The sequence below is a fragment of the Octodon degus genome, unplaced genomic scaffold (assembly GCF_000260255.1).
Source record: "Octodon degus isolate 3935 unplaced genomic scaffold, OctDeg1.0 scaffold00037, whole genome shotgun sequence".
In the NCBI taxonomy this organism is placed as follows: Eukaryota; Metazoa; Chordata; class Mammalia; order Rodentia; family Octodontidae; genus Octodon; species Octodon degus.
Genome location: NW_004524613.1, coordinates 16,635,702 through 16,648,310, shown reverse-complemented (window position 1 = coordinate 16,648,310; position 12,609 = coordinate 16,635,702). Strand labels below are relative to the sequence as shown.

At 39.4% G+C, this 12,609-nt stretch overlaps 1 pseudogene; it reads right to left on the bottom strand.

Moving 5' to 3' along the window:
* Positions 1-827: 827 nt before the first annotated feature.
* On the bottom strand, positions 828-1,839 carry LOC111812007 (annotated as a pseudogene).
* Between the last annotated feature and the right edge of the window lie 10,770 nt (positions 1,840-12,609).

Below are 12,609 nucleotides of genomic sequence, written 5' to 3'. Positions count from 1 at the left end.
CATGGCTTTACTTCCTATATTTCGTCTTCATACTTTTCTACTGGATGATTAAGACCAAGGTAAAGCAGGACCTGTGCAACAAGAGTTGTAGCTTTTTGGTCTGAGAAGGGTCAATTTGGATATATAGGATGTGCCAATAATCATTTTTATAACCAAGTTACTGACTGTTTGCTGGGGTGACCTTTTCAATCCAGAGGTCACAACAGTAACTCTCAGTTCAACTACACCAAGATTTCTGAAGACAATGACTTCTTTAACCAAGCAATTGTAAAGAAATTTTAAATGGAACATGGCATCACCCTGAAGGAATTGTAACTTCACATTGTTGGGGATGTTAACCAAGATGGCTTCAGAGTAGACTAACTTTACACAGCACATTTTTAAAAAAGACACATTTATTTAGCGTCATGATTAGACTATTACATTTAGCAATCAACAGCATGGGTGCAAATAAAGGTCTACATTAAAACCCTTTGTTGGAATGCTTTACACTTTCCACAGAACAGAAACTATAATATCCTGTTATACAGTTAGTCACAAATACAGTCCTTGAGTTTTTTGCCCATACGCATGAGTATTGTCTAAAACATGTCTTCTTTGTAGCAGCTAGGCCCTGCCACCACTGTCCTTGGCTGAATTCACAAATCTGTTGTAACCTGTAGCTTCCCTGTCACTTCTCTGGTTCTCCTCTCCTGCTAAGCTTTGTTTCCTGCAAGTGTTTAAAACCTTCTGCCACTGCCATAGCTACTGCTGCTGCTGGAGCCACCATAACTACCTTGATTTCGTAGTTTGGTAAAATATTGGCCTCCACCACCACAAGGCCCAGAGCTTCTGCCTCCAAAGTTTCCTCCCTTCATGGGTCCAAACTTTGAAGACTGACTGTTGTAATTGCCAAATTCATTATAGCTTCCACCACCTCCATAATTGCTTCCACTACCACAACCAAAGCCGCCTCCACCTCCTCCATTGTTATAGCTGTCATGGCTGCCACTCCCGCCATAGCCACTGCCCTGGTTTCCATAACCCTGTCCACCACTTCCATAGCCTCTGCTTCCTCCAGAGTAACCAGGGCTGCCTCCTCCATAACCACCATCATTACCAAATCCATTGTAGCCATCTCTACTGCCACTCTATCCACCCCCACCACGGGCTGCCACCAAAGCCACCTCGACCACTGAAGTTTCCTCCACAACTAAAACTGTCTTTGTCACCAAAACCTCCACCATGACCACCACCAAAGTTTCCAGAACCACCGAGACCTTTTTTGGCTAGATGAAAGCACTAGGCATCTCCTGCTTGGACAGGGATTTCCTCAATTGATAGTTATGTCTGTTCACAGTGTGGTATTTTTGAATGACAATCTTATCCACAGAATCATGGTCATCAAAGGTTACAAAAGCACAACCTCTCTTTTTTCCACTGCCTCAGTCAGTCATAATTTCAATCACTTTGATTTTTTCATATTGTTCAAAATAATCTTGTAGGTGATGTTCTTCAGTATCTTCTTTAATGCCACCAACAAAGATCTTCACTGTTAAGTGGGCACCTGGTCTTTGAGAATCTTCTCTTGAGACAGCTCTCTTCAGTTCCACAACTCTTCCATCCATTTTGTGTGGCCTTGCATTCATGGCTGCATCTACCTCCTCCACAGTGGTATAAGTGACAAACCCAAAGCCCCTAGAACACTTGGTGTTTGGGTCCCTCATTACCACGCAGTCTGTGAGTTCCCCATTGCTCAGAATGGCTCCTCAGACTCACATCAGTTGTTTCAAAGCTCAGCCTTCCAATGAAGAGCTTCTGTAGTTGTTCGGGCTCCTTGGGAGACTCTGACTGAGACATGACAGCAGTCAGAAGAGAGACTGATGATGCTTCCTCCACGGTGTCCACCAGCAGAAAGGAATAAGCTACTAAGCGTACTCCGGATTGTTCTCTTTACACTGATGTAGTGGCCTTTGTTTCTCTTAATCAGTCCTGGATTGAAATCTACTTTTTCTGTAAATAGAATAGTTACCCCCTGTTTTCTTCCAGGTTCCTGTCACATGAAATATTGTTTTCCATCTTTTGACTTTCAGTCTATGAAGTTCTTCCTTCCTTCCTTTCTTTCTTTTGTGCCAAGAATTGAACTCATGGGGCTGGGGAGATGGTTCAGTGGAATAAGCACTTCCCTGGCAAGCACAAGGGCCTGAGTTCAAACTCTAGTTCCACCACCAAAAAAAAAAAAAAAAAAAAAAAAAAAAAAAAAAAGAATCAAACTCATGACCTCACTCTTAACAGACGTACCATGCTGCTGATGACTTACATCCTGGCCTTATCAATTTCTGTTTGAATTGGAAGTGTTTCTTGTATGCAGCATATTGTTGGATCTTGTTTATTTATGTATTTTTTTTAGTACAGGGTATCACTATATAGCTAGAACTTGTAGTGATCCTTCTGTTTTAGCCTCCCCAGTGCTGGGATTATAGGTGTGTGCCACCACTCCCAGTCTCTGTGGCTAGCACAACATGCCTGATTCTGGGGTCTGAGTGGCATGCAGTACTAGGGATTGAACTCAGGCACTTGCACTTGCCAGGCAGGTGCTTAGACCACTGAGCTAGCTTCCTAGCCACTGGATCTTGTTTCTTGATCAGTTCTGCCAGTTTGTTTCTTTTGATTGGTGAATAGAGACTATTAACACTGATGATTGTAGCAGATATGTATTGACTTATTCTTGTCAAATTATTTTCCTGTTATTGGTTTCTTTTTCCCCTCTGTTTAATTGCTTGCCTTGCCTGGTGGACTCATTCTGTTGGGGTTCACAGAGTTGTAATCCTTGTTATCGATTTCTAATTTGTCCTTCAGAACATTTTGGGCTTCTGGTTTGGTTTTCTTAAAATTTCTCATCTGTCCCTTGTCATAGTAATATTTTATTTCTCTAACAATTTTGAAAGATAGTTTTGTGGGGCATATGAATCTGGGTTGGAAGTTGTTTTCTTTTAGGGCTTGAAATACTTCAAACTCTCCTTGACTTGCGGGTTTGTGTTATGAAGTCTGTTGTGATTCTGTTGGGCTTTCCTTTATAGGTGTTTTGTTTCTTGTTTTTCCTAGCAGCTTTTAATATTCTGTTCTTGTGTTAACTTTCTGGAATCTTCACTATTATATGTGTTTGTATAAATTGCTTTTGATCATGGTTAATTGGAGCTCTATATGCCTCACACACTGTATGTCAAATTCTTTCTTCCTGCTTGGGAAAAAAATTGGGAAGTTTTCTGCCATTATTTCTGTGAACAAGTTTTTTTTTTTTTTCAGCTCAGAACTCATTACACCAAGGAAATACAGGGTTAAATGGCTGAGTTCAAGTTTCTGATATGTTTGTTCCCATAGCAAAACATGTTGAGCATTTGTGGCAGTTACCCTGGGATCTAGATTCTCGAAATTTTCTGGTTCCCAAATTTAACCTTATTAGATTCCTTAGAGACTACTTACGTTCTAGAATTTGAGTTTACCAGCCACATACAAAGCAGACAAACAATAGTCTGCATAGGAACTTTGGGTGTATAACAGAGTGAGAACATACATATGATTTGATCTGCAGAAATAGATTTTGCATCCAATTAACAGAAGACTTAAAGGAAGATTGAAAGAGCAATAAAGAACTTGCCCAGGGACACAACTAGCAAAGAAAGACCTAGAATCAAGGTCAAGTCTTGGACTTTTTGCCACTGCTGGAGAGATCTCTGTAGCAGATTCTAGGGAGTATCTACACGATGAATGTTCTCAACACTCAGGTATGAGTTTTGGAGCCTGCTCCCCAATCTTTGCACTGTTAAAGCACATGGAAAACCCAATTAGTCACCAAGGCTGTTGCTCAATCTGTTTCAGACATATGCAGATAGAGGTGCAAATTAGCACATTTTTCCTGGAAAACAACTTGGGAATAAGTAGCAAGAAATACCATCTATTGGCATTCACTGACATGATAACTTCACTCTTGAATATCTATGCCAAGAATTGCTCCTTGGCTTTTGGCTAAGATCAAGTCAACATCTATTCCAGTGAATGTGAGCTGAGGGAAATATATAAAACATGGGAAAACATTTGTATATGGTAAGATGATATTCATGTCGAGGTAATTTATATTAAGGAAGCTGAAAAAACCATGATAATTCAATAGTAGGAAACTGGCTAAGTAAACCATGGCATGCCTTTTATATAGAAATAAAGGTGATATTGATTGGTTGGTTGGTTGGTTGGTTGGTTGGTTGGTTGAGATACTAGGGATAAAACCAGGAGCCTTTACACTGAAATATGTCTCAAGGCTTTTTAATATTTTATTCTGAGACATGGTCTTGCTAAGACACCTAAGTTGCCTAACCTGGGCTCAGATTTGTGATCTTCCCTCAGACTCCCAGAGTGCTAGGATTATTGGTGTGTGACTCCATGGCTGGCTTAAAAGTGCTGTTTATAAAGAGTTCATAATAACATTTTAAAGTGCTTGTAATGAACAGACTAATTTTTTTTTTTTTTTAGTACCAGGGATTGAACTTAGGACCTTGCACTTGCCAGGCAAGTCTTTATTCTGCTGAGCTATCTCCCTGGCCCCAGACATAAATGTTTTGTGGGTTATCTGTGTGTGAAAATGTGAAAATGTTTCATATTTTTTCTAAATTAAATCAAATGTCATTTTTTAACTCCATCTCACCTACTGGTGTGATATGTAAGTCATTTATATCCTTGAGCCTTTTATTTCCATTGATTCTACAAAAATTTTGAACCTTATTATCATTCTGAAATTGAGAAGTAGCCTGTTCTTTAGTCCTTGATGGTAATGGGTACCAACTTTCCAAGATGATTGTAAAATGTATGTATTACAAACATGCACTAGTACAAAGTTTTAAAAAGTTAAAAAAGAAATTGTGCTCTTCTTAAAAGTTCTAGAATCCCTGTCTCACCCAGGTCTCTCTTGTGGTTTCGTTACCAGATGCTTAATCTCCAGTGATCCTGTCATAAGGTCTTGTCAGTGATTGAAAAATCAACTCCTCAAGATAGACTGCAGTTTCTTCCATTAGGGATTTAATAAATGGGATGTTTTTCTTCAGGACTGTGGAAATTGCTCGAAATTCCTTGGCATATCTCTGATAAGTTTTGGGGATAGAAGTTGGTGGGAAGGCATTCAAGTTCTTCTTTTAACATCTATTTTTTGTCTTCTACCTTCTTCTACCAAAGGTGATCCTTTCCTGCGTATCCCAGGTCTCATCTTTCTGAGACCTTAAGTTGCTGTCTTTGGGCATTCTGGCTCTGAGGAGAAATACCTCCTTAACAGCCTTCACAGAGCCATGTCCTAGGAAATCCAACCAGTGGGAAAAGTCAAAAGTGCAAGTCAAGAATAGCTCAAGTGGGGAAACCCCAGTAGGGGAGTGGCTGGGTCACTCAGTTAGTTGACTTTTGTGTAGGAGGAGATGTTGTAGTCACTTCTGCCACCCTATAATTATCAGGAAGGATTCAAACTAATGTTTCTCTGTCTTCACTTCTCTCTGATCTTTCTCATCCATGAGAAAGCGGATGTTTCTTCATTGTGGCCATCGCTACCATGAGAACATCTGGCCACTCATCCAGTCTTACTGGGGGACTACATAACCCCACATTTAACATATTAAAAGTTATCATTTTAAAAAGACTTTTAAAAGTTAAGAACAAACTTTCTGGAAATCCATGAACTTGGCCTTGTGGGCCCAGAGATAGGAAGAGATGGAGAGTAGCATAGCTCCTTTCTGGATGTGTTCATTTATTCATTCACTCACTAATTTATTCATTCCACAAATTACTTTCTGTCTTAAGTGTTCATTGATAATTGGGTCCTGTGCTTTGCTGGTAAGATAAAATTATAAACTAAATATAAGAGGTTCCTACATCCATGGAGTTAACATCCATAATTACTGAGTGCTTACTGTGTATTGGTATGTGTTACATTTCCAGGAATACAGAGATTAAGAAAAAAAAAAAAAAGACTGATACAGTTCCTATGCTTAAGAGGCCCTCTGTCTAACACAGAAGAATAAGGTTAACAGATAATTATAAGCAAGATTTAAAAAGGGGGGAAGATTTAGAAATAGCTGAGGAGCATGACACAGGAAATCAGAGGAGAAATTAATTAGATGCACATAAAAAAAATTAGATGCACATGACTGGGCTTTGACCTTTTGGTGGTCCAAACCAGTTTGAGCCTCCAATGAACTCACTCCTCTGAAAAATTCATGTGACATGTAAATATTATTTCCTGGCATTTAGGGTTCTGGTAGGGTCCATGGACTTAGGTAAAGAAGCTCTGGCAGCAGGACAATCTTAGAGTCGAGTCGAACCAGAAGATAGTTATAATGACTCTATTAAAAGAAGTGCCCTCTTCTACCCCTCCCTTAAGAAAAACATCCAGAGATGGCTAGACAGACTTGTGGCTGGAGCTCCATTGGTAGACTGGCAGTCCTGACTCCAAGGCTTGGGGGAGGCAGAGGGCATGGTATTTCCTGGAACTCCAGGAATGTCAGTGCTAGGAAGGGCTTTCTATTTTTCCTTTTAATTTTTTTATTAGAACGTGCTTGCAGTGCATAATGATTGCATTCATCCTGAGAAGTTGGTACATAACACATTTTAATTATTTTTACTTTCCTTCTCCCACCTCTTAATCCCCTTTTAGGGAAGGTTTTCACCTTTGCCTAATCCAGTCCACTCTTTGTACAATTGGAGAAATCAAAGCTCAGAAAGGGGCACTACTTAGTCAACATTGCATAATAAAGCAAAGACAAGGTCCCAAGAATTGAAGTCTTAGAGCAACCAGTTAGACAGGATGGGATAGAGAGTACAGGGACTCCAGTTAAAGTCAAAGATAGTATCTGCTAAACCAGTAGCAAGAAATTTACATACTTAGAGAAGAGCAGGACAGATTTGGCTAATAGTCAACCAGCCTGAGAAAGATCTCCTCCAAAGAGGGGGATCTCAGGTGACAGAACTTAACCTCTCTTGAACTGCAAGCAAGCAAGAAGGGGGATTATGATAATCGCAATAGCAATAAATTCTATTTTAGACTCATTGCTTGCCAGACACTGGCATTACTTTATGACTGACTTGTCATTTATTCCTCACTGTAGTCCCACATACGAAATGTGATTGTATGTATTTTAAATAGGTTACAGAGGTCTGTAACAGGTCTCCTTGCTTCCCCGAGATCATTGGGGAAATAGATTGCAGAATTGGGCTTTGAATCCAAGACATGCTAAGCCCACAATCTCCTCAGTTGCAATTATATCTATGTGCTTCTTAGTCAGGGTAGTGTCCTCAGTGTTGAACATGAAGCTGAAACACAGCAGGAATTTTTGAAGAATTGTATGAGTTAACATGAGCAAAGAGGGTTCTGAAAGTTGGATAGAGAAGCATCAGGGTCCACATGCCAGATTGGGTCAAGGGGTGTGCAAGTACAGAGCAGTGCCAGGGAGTAGAGCACATGGCAGTAACTGCATGGTAGATAACTTGGGTAAAGCTTTCCCCCTCTTCTCTCCTCCTTCTTTGTCTTCTTTCTTTCTCTCCCTTCCTCCTCCTCCTCTTCTATTTTGTCTCCTCCTCCCCCTTCTTCAAATATTTTCCTAATGTTTGGTCATAATGGTTTATTTTAATTAATTAGTTAATTAATTGACACAGGGTCTCTTAGTGTAGTCCAGGCTGTCCTCGAACTTATGGCGATCCACCTGTCTCATCCTCCCGAGTGCTGGGATTAAAGGTGCTCTTACCATGCCTGGCTTAAGGCCCTTCCTTCAAAGCCTTGTTTTTCCTTCTCTGAAAAATAACTGATGTGGCCTTGATGATCTTTGAGACTACTTCTGCTGCCAACACATTACAGTTTTGAAGTTGAGAGCTAATTATTTAATCTAGTCAGGTTAGCTCCGAGCTACTAATGTAAAACCTGACTCTGTCCAGGAGTACTTGGGTCCTGGGAAGAGGTGGCCACAAAACCACAGGTAGCTCAGGGAACATGGGCACAGAGAAGGGAAACAAAAATCATAGATTCTAGATAAATCTGTAAAATGGGAGAACATAACGTAATACAGTATAGAAAAAGGAAAGTAAGCTATTTTGGTCAGTTGACAAAATCAGAGGTCTCTTTTCTCCAGCAAGGGCTAATGTTGATTAACTTAATATGAGCCCCACAGCTAAAGTTCTAGAGAATGAAGACAGCTAGAGAACAAAGAAAAGGCTTTCTAGTTGCCCTGAGGTCTGTTTATCACATTGGTTCCAGCCCTGTTTTGAGAGATATATTTTTATTTTTTATTTTCCAAAAATCTAAATACATATCCACTCTTAAAATATAGTAATGATGAGAGGTCATACTGAAGGTTTTTATTTAAAAAAGTTTTGTTGTCTCCCAGGGAGCATCATGGCAAATTTTTAGAAAAGATGTGTTATAGGTATGTAATACCCACATTTATTTATTAGTAGTATTTCTATTGATGAATTATTAATTTTAATTGTATGAGTTTCATTATATTAAATAATGTATACTTAACAGGAAAATAAAATATCAATAAAATAAAATAGTAATTTTTTGATATGTGATGAGTGTGTGGAATAAACATCAACATTTTCAGCATCAACTATTTACCTGCTTACAAAATCTAAAATATAACAGCAAAAATAAATTCCTCTATGAACTACAATTAAAATACAAACAAGGGCTGGCCAGATAGCTCAGTGGACTAAAGTGCCTGCTTAGAAAGAGCACAGTGGCCAGGATGTGCTGAGACGGCGATTGAGACTGTAATCTCAGCCTTGGAAGGCTGAAAACAGGAGAATCACTTTGAGTCTGATCTACATAGTGAGATCAGAGACCCTGTAGGCCCTGTAGACCCTGTACTAAATACATTTTAAAAAATACAAACAAAATTGTACTGGAGAACTAATCTCGCTTCGATGTTCACAACTAAGGCAGTCTCCACACATGACCACAGCATGCGCCACACACAGTATCACTTACACTGAAAGTACATGGGCTTTGCTTTCCTGTCTTCTTTGATAGGGTACACTTGACATCTTGTTGGTCTTCCTGTTTTCTTAGGAAGTGCTTGTGGCATTCACCTGTCCGCTCGCTGGTCTGTTCCAGAATTTTTTCTTTTCTTGAGGGGGAGTCTTTGGGCAGATGTGACTGTTTTTCCTCTGTTGAAATTGATCATTTATCAATTCCTGTCCCAATTCTCTAAGAAAATTTCTCCATGGTATTTTGTTCTTGTTATTTTCTTGGTAAAGTATGAAACTATTTGTGCTTCCCATATTTAGAATCAAGTAAAACACAACCATTAATCAATGCTTTGTGTTTTGAGCAACATCATCCTTGCTGCATAACTTGTCAACATCTACTCTGCCTTTCATTTTGCTGTAAAATGTGATGGTTTCTGGCCTCATTTCTGTGGAAGGCCTACTACCAATCTTTGTTTGTTTTGAGACAGGATCTGACTATGTAGTCCAGGTAGCCTTGACCTCACTATGGAAGGAAATATTCTACACCTTTTCCTAATCACTCTTGATACATAAATGATGGGCTGTGGTGAAACCTATTTCAATGCGACTGCCTACCCTGAGGGAGGTTCCACTGGCACATCAGGCTCTAATCTAAACATTAAATGAAAAAGCCAGCTGGCAGGATGTCTGCACAAAGCAAATCTTCTCATGAGTACTTGGTAATCATTTCATGTTCCATTGGTTGCAACACGAAAGATTTATGTTTCCGAGAAATGCGTGCTGATCTTGGTATAACTGGCTTAATTGTTATGCTCTCTTGGTTTGATTTTATCTTTAAGCCAACAGAGAGAAAATTAATTTTATTGTGTTAAAAAGTCCCAGACTTCCATGAGACATTTTGATTAAGAACCCTTTGAAATGACAGCCAATAAACTTAACAATAATGAAGTCACTCAAAACAGAATGCAGATAGATTAATTCCAAAAAAAAAAAATCACTTTAAAATGGGAAAGTTAAGACCTTTAAGTGGGCAGAAGGAATAACACCCATACAAAGGGAATAAGAGGTTAAAAAAATAAAAACAAAAAGTTAGAAATCAAGAACAGCTGGATATAGAGAAATAAGAACATGTAAACACATCCAACTAGAATTCTAGGAGGTAAAAGAGGGCAAGAGGGACTATTTAAAGAAGTAATAGGGGATAATTTTTCCAGAAGAGAAGAAATATGTGAGCAATTAGATCAAAAGCATACTCCAAGTGTGGAGCAGATGAATAAGTTTGCATCTGTACAACAAGGTATATTTGGCTTTGGTGATGAGTTCATCATGTTGCTCACAGAGCAGAAACAGTAATTACAGGTTGTATTGCTAGGGAAGTTCAACATTAGCCAACAGGACGATGATTGATTTTTCTGAAGGCAATTCCTCTGCTATCTTTCATCAACAGGAAGTGGTAGGGTGCAAGCATAACGATAAGGATGGTCTTACTCTTTTTTGTTAGTTGAAGGGCTGGAATTACCAGAGACCAGCTTACAATGCTCAGACCCCCAGACAACTGTGCAAAGCAGGGCCAGTGCTGAGGCGACCCCTGTAACTGAGAGAGCATCGGCAAGACATGTATTCCCGTGATGAACAGGGTAGGGGAGACTGACCTCAGGTAATTCGCTTCTGATCCCCACCTCGGGTGCCCTCATTATTGAGAGGAGGACACCTGCCTATTTTTCCTTTAGGAGGTATCTGCTGGCATTTCTATTTTGAACACTTTCTTCCATCAACTCAACAATTTTGCCCAAGATGCTGTGATGTAAGACCTAAAATTAAGATTCAATATTAGGTGCTGACTTAACATCTGATAAAAATCAGAGAAGCCTGGATTAATTTAACCATAAGTTCCCCTCCCCACTATGTTCTCATGGATAAAGTTAAAGAACCTAGCTTAACAACTTTCTTATCAAGGGACCAGTCTCCGTTTTTGCCTGTGACATACTATTGCTGTTTCTTATCAGTCCCATAGAATTATTCAAACAGTCCAATCATATCCTCATGTGGAAACCAGGGGAGATCAAATCTTTTGATACTGTGTATCCTGCCTCCCTCAGCCCCTGGTTTTTCAGTCTGTTCCCCAGTACAACCCCATGTGGCTCTATGTACATTCAATGTCTTCCTCTCCCAGATGGTGAGCATATGCTGTTGGTCTCATTTGTGTAGTATGGGTATCAAGTGCTAGCCTTACAGCCCTAGGGTGGAAATCTCTCCTTCGCTATGGAGGAAGCAACTAAAACAGAGGTCCACAGATGTGAAAAAATTTCTTTTACATCTGACCCCTCTGATCAGCATCGTAACAGTAAAGGCCAAGTGGGGTGGGGTTGGGTGGATGGGGGAGCAGGAAACCATATCCTAAAGAGTTTTGAAGTTGGGCTCTTCTGTCAACTGCCTGGTTGACCTTAGGAAATTCCTTGTATCTCTCTTATCTTCTATACTGGCTAAGGATCAGTTACAAGACCAGGAAAAACTTAGTTTAAACAAAAGGTAATATATTTTCAGGTTTATGTGTCCTATAAAAATCACTTAAAGGGCTATAGGAGGAGCCTATAAATCGAGTACTGGAAAAGTTCCTGCCCTAATCACATTAATTTGACTACAGTTCAGGAAATTACCAACTAGGGAACCATGCTGCCATGATGTGTCACAGGAAAATCAGTATCTCATACTCTGCTTCCCTCCTGAGTTTGTCTTAGTTCAACACTACAAGAGGGCATCTAAGCAGTAAAACCTAAGTCACAGCCAGAATCCTATTCTCAGAAGGTCTGAAAAAATGTAGCTTTTAGTGGTCTGGCATCTGTGCTATAGAGAAATACTCCAAAAGTTAATTTGAAATAGACAGTGGGTAAAGTGATCTATAGATTCTGCCATATATGCTTTTTGTTCTAACAATGAATTTGTAACAGTGGGAATGGTAATACCATGTGTCTTGCACTATCCCATTTTGGGTTGTCTCTACTTTGAAAATTTCCTCTTTTAAAGTTACTATTTTACCTTTATCCAATGCTATAAATTCTAAAGAAAACTGAGTTTAAATAATGGTGACACTAATGGCTGGGTAACTATTTCAGGGAAAAGAAAAAATAAATGGTGGTCCTAATAACCCCCAAATCAGTAATCTTTTCTTTTGTTGTGCAGAATCTGAGACATTTGATCATTGCAGCATGAAAGTATGGGTCAGGATTTTCCAATCTTGTTCTTTAATTAAAAATGGAGTAATGTTTAACTTAGGGAAATAATATGTTTGTCTAAAGAATTACAGAGACTGGCCCAGGAGATGAAAGTAGGTTATAATCTCAAGGCTATTCTGGGAAAAGAAAGAGAGAAGGAAATGCAAGCCTGGAAGTTGAAGACTTGGTTCTCCATGTAGCTTTCCTGTCCATTGTCCCCTGTACCTCCCTCTTTTTAAATTTTAAATTTTTAGTACATGTTTACAGCACAAAATGATTATACTCCTCATGGGGAGTTGGTGTATGTATAAAACACATCTCGGGGCCGGGGTGATAGCTCAGTAGAATAAGAGCTTGCCTGGCAAGCTCAAGGGCCTGAGTTCAATTCCCCGTTCCACAAACAAAACAAAACAAAACAAAA